The sequence below is a fragment of the Lolium perenne genome, chromosome 3 (genome assembly GCF_019359855.2).
Source record: "Lolium perenne isolate Kyuss_39 chromosome 3, Kyuss_2.0, whole genome shotgun sequence".
Lineage (NCBI taxonomy): Eukaryota > Viridiplantae > Streptophyta > Magnoliopsida > Poales > Poaceae > Lolium > Lolium perenne.
The window spans coordinates 24,156,662-24,166,342 of NC_067246.2; positions in this window are offsets into that span (position 1 = coordinate 24,156,662).

The following is a 9,681-nucleotide window of genomic DNA, read 5'->3' on the forward strand; positions in this document are numbered from 1 at the left end:
GAGCCTATGGAGATGACGTTCGGAAGGTGCCACTTTCGCGTCGAGAAAGAGGGAGCGTATCGTCTCGAAATTCCGATCTCGTCGGGATTATCGGCGGTCGATTCCGATTTTTCGAACTCAACATCGTCAATCGAGTCAGGCGAAGAGGAGACTTCATCGCCACGCTTCATCAGCACCAGGGCAAGCGAAAAGCTCGCCAAGATCTTCAGCGACATGTCCTTCGAGTCATCTGCGGACTCAGATATAAGCGATGACTCGAATAGCTTCGAACAGCTTCAACTTCATCGACAGATCTACTACCGTTGGCAAGGTCTTCACCAATCTTTATGATGGTGTCACCAAACCCAGCAAGGATCTGAATACAAAATATCATCAGATTTACGCCATCGGAGAAACAAGCCGCGATCAGGAGGAGACATCAGAGGCTTTCGACGAGTTGGGAAATCCGTACGTCGATCCCTCCGAACTAAGGCGAGGTTTAGGCAATAAATATGTCGGGCCTACACCACGTGTTAGAGTTCAACTTCCACAAGAAGCATGGGATAGAGCCGCAAGAGCCATGGATGGTTCAGAACCAATGTCCACAACCGCTACGACAGAAGAGTTGCAAGCATATCAATATAGGCTCGCTCGAGCTGGAAGAGAATTGGAAAAACAGACAGCTGCTCTGGACAGGAGAAGGGAGGCAGCTTCCGCATCAAGCAGGAGAAGGGCGGAATTAAGTCGACATTCAGGAACTTCGGGAGATAGCCACAGAGAAGCTCGGAACAGAGCAAGATCTAGGCTGCAAAACATACCTGAGGCTGATAGGGAGAACTTGGTTCAAAACCTCGACATGTCCTTTATGTCGATAGACACGAGAGGGAATATTATCCCTAAGACACCGGAAGCTAGCTATATGGCGATGCAAGCCTTTATCCTCGCATCCAAGCCACCTCCCGGAGATCCAAGAGAAGCATTGTACAATATGGCTATGGAAGGAGTTGGGGCCATGGGAACAGCGTTCGTAACAACGCCTCCCGAAGGTTCAGCAAGGCAAAATAGTCCACGACCTGCGGCAGCAGCACCAGTTCCCGAGAGAATAGGTGAAGCAAGAGACACAACAGCGCAAGCAAGGGTGGACAGAGCACGACAAAATAGAAGGGAACATCGGCACTCCCCAGAGATAGATGGCGAGGATATGTGTGGGTTGCCATGCTTCACAAGGAGGGTCCGAAAAACTCGAGTTCCTTCGGGGTTCGAATTACCCGATAACTTCAAGAAATTCGACGGCCTGCAAGATCCAGAGGATTGGCTAGTTGATTATCTCGAGACGGTGAAGCTGATAGGAGGAACCAGAGCAACAGCCATGCAGAGCATCCAAGTACACCTGATCGGAGCTGCGTGATCCTGGTGTCGAGGGTACTCCTCGGCAATGCCATCCGTTTGGGGCTTAGGGTTAGCGGAATCCTGCAAGCTGACACGAGACATCGGTTCACAGACAAGCGGGGAGAGCGATTTACCCAGGTTCGGGGCCCTCGATGAGGTAAAAACCTTACGTCCTGCCTGTCTGTTCTTGATTATGATAATAATGGGTTACAATGGGGTGCCGAATAGTTTGGCTGAGATCTCGTCGAGAGGCTAAGTGCTACGGTGACCTAGCTCTGGACTTTCTGGTGGCTAGTATTGCTACGATTGGTTCTGTGCCTCGGCAGCCCCTCTCCTGGCCTTTATATAGGAGGCCAGGTCTCAAGAGGTCTAACCAAGTACGACTAGGTTTACAACAGCTTTAGATCTAATCTTTCCTTATTCGGCCGCTTCCTTGTCTTGCCCGCCAAGGATTCCTCTGGTGCGCCGCCCGGGTGGCCCATCTTGCCTCCAGGTGTCTTCATGGGCCTCCAACTAATCAATACGGGATAGGGCAATGTCGGTTACCCGAAGGGTAATGCCCACGTTAGTAGCCCCCGAGTGTCTAGCCGAACATTGTTCGGGTAGAGACTGAAGCATGTCTTCTGTTGATGTTCTTCTCCTTGATTGTCCTTGTTCATCTTAAATCATCATCGTCCTTTTTGTCGGGTGCGCGTCAGCGCTCCCGATGGGAGTAGCCCCCGAGTCTAGGTACGGATGCTTGCAATCCGTGCGTAGACTCAAGTTGTAATACTCGAACATTCTTCTCTGCCGAATTTTTCTGCAGGTCTTCACAGGTCATCCGATATATTTTCCACTTGCAAGGGATAATGAATAACGTGCCCAACTTTTGTTGGTTAACTACCGATGGTAAAACAACGTTACTCTACACAGAATCAAGTCCCCGGGCATGATCCTGGAGCGCAAAAATTTTGTCAGGTGCGCGTCCAGCGCTCCCGATGGGAGTAGCCCCGAGTCTGGGCACGGGTGCTTGCAACTGGGCGCAGACTCGAGCTAAGCAATCATCTTTTCCTTCATCCTTTTTCTTCGAGTCCTCAACATATCGGGTGCGCATCAGCGCTCCCGATGGGCGTAGCCCCCGAGTCTAAGCGCAGATGCTTCGCAATCTGTGCATAGACTCAAGTTCACCATCCGATAGCTTTTTATTCCTTCGAGTGCTCCAGACATTCTTTATGACGTCATCGATGACGTTTTATCGATGTCTTGATTTTGACTGACAAGACGTGACCCGCTGGGCCCATTATTTCTCTGTCTTGCCCTATTTTCAAGCAATTTCCGCCCTCTACGCACAGTTACCAAGGTGTCTCCTCGATTCCCGCAACCATCAATTGGGAAAAGGTCCGCTTGATAGACTGGCATCAACGACACGTGCCCACGCAACTCTTCTCCTCTTAAGATCTCCGAAGGGCAAGAAATCCATAATCCTTTCTCACATCCACCTTTGCCTTCCTTCTTTTTCCTTCCGCAGCCGCTGCGCCGCCGCCACCGCTTCTCCAATCTTCCCCAGATCTAGACAATGGTGAAGAAGAAGAATGTCACTGCCGCCGGCAGCTCTACGACTGGTGGTGCCTCCACCAAATCTTCCTCCATTCTCTCAAGGAAGAATCCTTCAGATGCTCCTCCTACAGCTCTAGCGCCGCCGGGGCCGCCAAGCTCTTTAGCCAAGCCAGGAGATTGGCTGGCGTCCTCCATCACGAAACGTGATGAGAAGAGGGCTCGAAGCCTTGGGTTGGTCTCCCCCGACGAGGGGGACGTGATTTTTCCAGGTGCGATTTCTCGGCCTAATCCTCCTACTGGTTTTACCGTGGTGTTCTTATCGTTTCTTCATCGGGGTCTTTCGCTTCCTGCCCATGAATTCCTCCTTCGCCTTCTTCGCACTTATGAAATCCAACTGTGGCAACTTACTCCCAACTCAATCCTTCACGTTGATGTGTTTATCACCCTTTGTGAGGCATTTTTGGGCATCGAACCCCATTTCGGACTGTGGAAGAAAATCTTCTACGTTAAGAGGTACATCAGTAGCAATGGATCCTTCGTCATTGGAGGTGTGGGGTTCGTGGCTCGCTCGGAGGTTAACTATTTTAGTTTCCCGATGAGAGAATCCGTGCAAGGATGGAGACTGAAGTGGTTTTATGTCAAAGATTCCGTGACAACCGAGTCCCAGCTCCCTTGCTTTGTCGACGTTCTTGAGGCTAAGCCGAAGGATTCCTGGAGGAACATTCTTTCTTCTGACGAAAAGGCAGTAGCCGACGAGTTATTCACCAAATTCCTTCGGATCAAAGAAGCCGATGGACAAACCATGATTGGCACGGAGGTAGCAGCGGTGTTCCTGAGGCGTCGAGTTCAACCAGTCATGGCGAGGGTTCGTCCAATGTGGATGTATACGGGTCCAAAAGATGAAACCAGAATCAATGTCGCTAAACTATCGGAAAAGGAGCTTCTTGATGAAGTCCGTCGCCTTACTCTCTTTAGTCAGGAGGACTCGATCCCATTGATATCTTCCTACGCTCCTCTCGACGCCAACCATCCGCTGTTAGAGGTAACTTTCTTTCTTATACCCTTATTATGTTGTTTTTGCTTAGTCGACAGTGCTTGTTTAGTCGACATGTTTCCATTGTTCTTATTCACTCCATTCTTCAGCAGGTTCCCATAGTTTCTGAAAACTCGCACGATTCACCAAATGACAATTCCGAAGGAAGAGGTTCCTCAGTCCCTGTTGATTTTTGCACTGCCAACCATGTAGATCCAGAGGATGAATGAGACAACCCGATAGATTCGGAAGCTGCCCATGCCAACCTTCCTTCCCCAGCCGATGATGCTTACAACACAGAAGGATCAGTGCGTGATGATGACACTGATCATGATGCCTTTATTGATGCAGCTGTGGAGGAGGCCAGGTCTTCACCCGCAAAGAGATCGTCCGGTGGCTTTGCTGATGAAGATGACCTCTTCGCTCGGCCCAAGCCTACCGGCGACGGGCCTCGCTCCGCTCGTCAGAAGTTAGCCTCTTCTTGGAATATGGATCACAATATAACAAACTCCACCTTGAGACAAATTCCTTGTAGCATGAACTTCAACAATCACCTGAATCAACAAAGAAAACACTTGCTGGCGCCAATAGCTACTTGGGCTAAACAGTTATACCAACCAAGCTTGAGCAAAGCTCAAACTTGGACACAGGGACAGGCTTAGTCATCATATCAGCAGGATTATCATGAGTATTAATCTTGCATACCTTCACTTTACCTTTTGCAACCACATCTCTGATTGGGTGGTACTTAATATCAATGTGCTTTGTCCTCTCATGGAACATCTAATCTTTAGTAAGATAAATAGCACTTTGACTGTCACTGAACAACTTAATGCAAGAATTATCTCCATAAAGCTCAACATATAAACCTTTCAGCCAAACAGCCTCTTTACCTGCCTCAGCAATAGCCATGTACTCGGCCCAAGCCTACCGGCGACGGGCCTCGCTCCGCTCGTCAGAAGTTAGCCTCTTCTTGGAATTTGGATCACAATATAACACAACGGAACCTAGCCGATCGTGTTCGGGGAAATCGGATCAGGTGCGCCTGACCGTGCATGTTTTCCCACCCGTGTTGCATCCATTTAAGGCGGCTGGCTTCATCGTGCCCAGCCCCCTCACCACGTGCCCCTGTCTTCCATGATGCACGCCGCGGCCTCGTCACTAGTAGAAAAACGCTCATCTATACCGGATCGTAAGGGCCATTTGCACCAGTTTTGCAACTGGTATAAAAGATCCGGTACAAAAGGCCCCCCCCTTTCATACCGGTTCCTTACGAAATAGTATTAATGGCGCCTCCACGTGGGCGCCCAGGAGAGCGCACGGCGAGGGAGCTTTGGTACCGGTTTGTATTACAAACCGGTACCAAAGGTTGGCTACCGCGGCAGGAAATATGCATGAATCTCTGCCGCGGCAGAGAATTCATGGTTTAGGGTTTTTGCAGCGGTTTAGGGGTATCGGTGCGTTTCGTATCACGTCGATGCACCAGAAACGCGTTTGGGTTTACGTAGTACATGAATATCAAGGTGATGCATATCAAGTTGGTGCATATAATATAACACACATGTAATTGCATAAGTAGTACTCTTCGATGCATATTAAGTCGATGCACCAGAATAAAGTAGTACATGCATGAAGATCGATCTTCATGCGTAGTGGTACTCTCCGAGGCATACTATCTATTACATGTACCATAGTGGTACACTCTGAGTCGAACTATATATACACAAAGCAATCGAGGAGCGGGAGAAGATCTTTATGCATAGTGGAACTCTCCGGATGGTGGTATGACTTCCCGAAGGAAAAATCCCGCCAATTCCTCGCCAATTGCTTTGAAGCGCTCCTCGATTGAGAGCTTCTCCCGCTTTCTTCTCAACTGTAAAAGAATAAGATACAAATGAATACATGAGCTATGTGTGTGTATATATATGTATATATCAAATCACAAATCAAATAATTATTACTGAAACTCAGCAGAACTTATGGTAACAAAATAAATTTGTGAATATTGTTTTCGTACCTCTCTATTTCTTTCATTATTCGCTCTCTCGCTGACAATTCTGTGGATGTACTCGCAAACTTAGTATCCACATAGATCAGTCCCCTTTGGTTGTTTCGCGCATTTCTGTATAAGAATATAATTCAGTCAAACAATAATCAAGTACGATAAAGGTGTCTGGACCTAGGTAACTATTACTTACTTTGTTCGCACGCCATATCAGCTTCGGTGCTCATTGAAAGGACTGATCTTCCTTGATGAAAGTTTCCCATACGCTGCCCGACAAAAGAAAATGCACAAAAGAGTTATCAATCAGTTGATATCAGGAAATTCACAAAAAAACCGATAAGAATTTGAATTACCTTTTGAGCATAAGAAAACAAGACTTGTATAGTATAGGCTCTTTGGTTAGTGAGTCAAAGACTTCAACTTCTCCTTCGTACATTTTAATGACGAGAAGAATAAAGTGAAACCTACACACGTTTAAATATGTAGTGTCATATATATAAGTCATCAGTTAATATTTTAACATATGGTGAGCAAAATAGAATGTGTTATAAGAGAGTAACACTCACTGGAAGTTGTAAGGCCAAAGTATTATCTTTTTGTCACGTTGTCGCTTCAAAAACCTTTGCAAAGTCTCCGGTGTATCCCTGTTATAGAGGGGTTCTTCTATGGTCCTGACATGCATTGTGTCCGGGTCAATGAACCCAATGTCCGTGATTTCATCCCTTTTGCATTCGAGCATCTTCGATCTGCATAACATAGCGCACAAAAGATTATAATTTGCAGATAATGAAGGAGCTGAGGTAAAGACTTCTCAAATTATATAAATAAATCACTTACAGACAATAGCAATTGATGATAGATTTGTCGAGGGCCCGAAGATTGTATAACTGGAAGAGTTCGGCGAAGTCAACGTTCACAGAGTATTCTTGGAAGTAGTGCTCTTCCTTAACTCGCACCATGATAGTCTCGATCCCTCCCTTTGTGGCAACACCGTACCACGTATGCAAGTTACGCATTCTTGTTGGTAGCTTCCTGAGATTCTCGACCAAATCTTTCCCTTGAACAAATTGATATTGTACTTCAGCTAAGAGGTAATCGGTGTATTGCCGAGAACTTTGAACGACCTTCTCGTCAAACACCTTGAGAGGGGGGGGGGCGATTCAACGGGTTGTTGTCCGAGCTGGTAGACTTGGTGTATCCCTTTTATCTCCTTGATACCCGAGCTGGTAGAGGGTTTTTTCGCCTGCATCATATCGTCATACGACCTTTCAATAGAACGCCTATAGCAGATGGTGGCGATGGTACCGGGTCATATAGATGCTCCATTTTCTACTAGTGCGTCCTCGGCTGGGCCGCCGCCCTTGACGACCGAATTTTCTCCAGCACATCTGGATCAAGGGTCTTGTGCATGTGTATGAGGTGCTAGATCTTATTAAGGCCAACTACGGGCGTTGGAGCATGCTCTTCAACCACCTCGCGCCGTCCGACCCTGTCTTCGTCATATGGACCTATATCGTCGCTTGTCCAGCGGTGCCAGCAATTGGTTTCTCGAATCTGGTGCTCCCACATGAGGTCGGGCAATGGTGCTCATCTGCTGATCACTGCCATCATCGACGCGACAATCTCCAACTCGCTCGCCCCATCGATCGGGACTCCATCATGGTGAAGACATCATCGTCCTAGATGACACCCGTCAAATCGGGAGGCTTCGGCGCGCGGCCGTCGGCAGCGCCGAAACCCATCAGACCGGTCGAATCACCTTCGCTCTCCAGTTTTCTCGTGGCGCCGTCGATTGTGGGATCGCTTGTTTGTTTATGTACATGGAGACACGAGAAGGGCGTGGATTGGGCTGATTCTTTTTCCCTATCCTCTCCGGTTGCCTTGTTGTTATTTTTCTCTCTCTTACCAGACGTATACCTAAACATAGAAGGCGATCACGGACGAAAACCAAACGCCGGACGACGGACGAAATTCAAACGGACCAGACCGCGGAAACACTTCTCCCTTTATTATTAGGTATAGGAAAAATGGCCGTGCGTTGCAACGGGAGATCGATAAAAATCTAATCGCCGAGACGACAATAGTTTGAACATATAAACCCAACAGTAACACACACATCTAGAAAATTGAAACCGCTCTTCCGATTGCCACACGAAATAAAAAATGCATACGACAGAGAATTGCCGGTGGCGGTGGTTTTCGACGAAGTCATGGTTGACGATTGCGCACCAAAGCCTAATCCTCTTTCCTTTGTGTGTTTGTATTTTTTCTTCTTTGCGTTTCTTTCTAGGCTATTTTTTTGTTTCTTTTTTCGACCATTGCGGTTGACTTACTATGATGAGAAATGTTTGAGGGCTAGGGTCAACTTACAGGTTTTATTCAAGATTACAAAATTTCTACAATATATATTTTTGGGAATCCAACAAGTTTTTTAAGAAAAATTTCTTCAATTTAATTCAAGATCGTCGTCTCACTTTTCCCACGGGTGGTGAAGTACGTCACGAAAGGTCATCTTTGGCTACTGCCTCCTCTCCGCGCTGCCCGCCAAGACATGACTGGCAGTAAGCTAATCCTAACTCCTGCCACTCCATCTCACCTAGACAATTGAAAATAAAATGAATATCATGCTTGTTCTTACTTATATGTGCCGGTGCATAACTAACAAAATATGTGATTAGCAATTCAGGAATAACATCCAACCTTGGCGAAGAAAAACATCCAATCTTGGTCACCTCTGATTTGAAGATGGACTTGTGAGGACCATCATCTTGACTTAATTTGCACAAACTGAACCTTGAGATTCGCACACTGCTGTTTAAAAATGTACTGAAGCAGTCTATCTCCCAGATATCATGCTTCAACTTCAGCTGAGAACTGTGAGATGTCTTCGTCGCTTGGTGTATCAGTTCTTCTTTTTTGCACATGTTCGTGATGCTTTCAACCCATGGTCTGATCCCCATCTCAAAAATCTGAACCCGATCGTACAATTGTTTGGCCAAGTCCCAAATCACACACCTTAGCACAATGAGAAATCAAGCCCAAGTACAGCTGCAGCTCAGCAAACAGTATGGTGCTAAACGGTTGAACTTTGAAGCTCCAAATAATAGAAATTCATGATATATTGATTTGAAACAGGGAAACAAAACACAGCAGCATGTCACTCCTTAACCAGCATCTGTCGACCAGAGATAGCTGAGGTAGAACTTGATGTCCATCCCGAGCAGGAAGTAGTTCATGCCTTGAAAGGCGTCCGTGCTGAGCTTGGCGACGCTGCACACAATGAAGAAACTTGTTCCTGTTGAGTCGCAGCTGGGCCCCAGGCCCATGCCATCGTTGATCTGGCGCGGTTCCGGCGTAAAACCACTCTGCAACGTCCGCATGAGCGTGACGTACCCTCCCGCCGCATGGAGGAGGAAACTGTCGTCGGCGTTGGAGAGCTTAACGGGACAACGACGTCCGACCAAGACGACGGCTACACAACCACCACCACCACTGTCCGGCGAGTTGGACACCACGTGAAACCAAACAAACATGATGAACTATAGCTGTTCTTTCCTCTTGCTAATGCTAATGAACGGTGCGGTGACGCATGCACCATCGACCGTGACCAACTGGCCATCGGCCCCGTTCCCACTCACGCCATGATGTGATCAATGAAGCTCGAGATCGTCGGAGACGCTGCTTCTCCTGGCGAACTCCGGCAGGAGTGGATCCTCTGTTACAAAATCAATTGACCAGG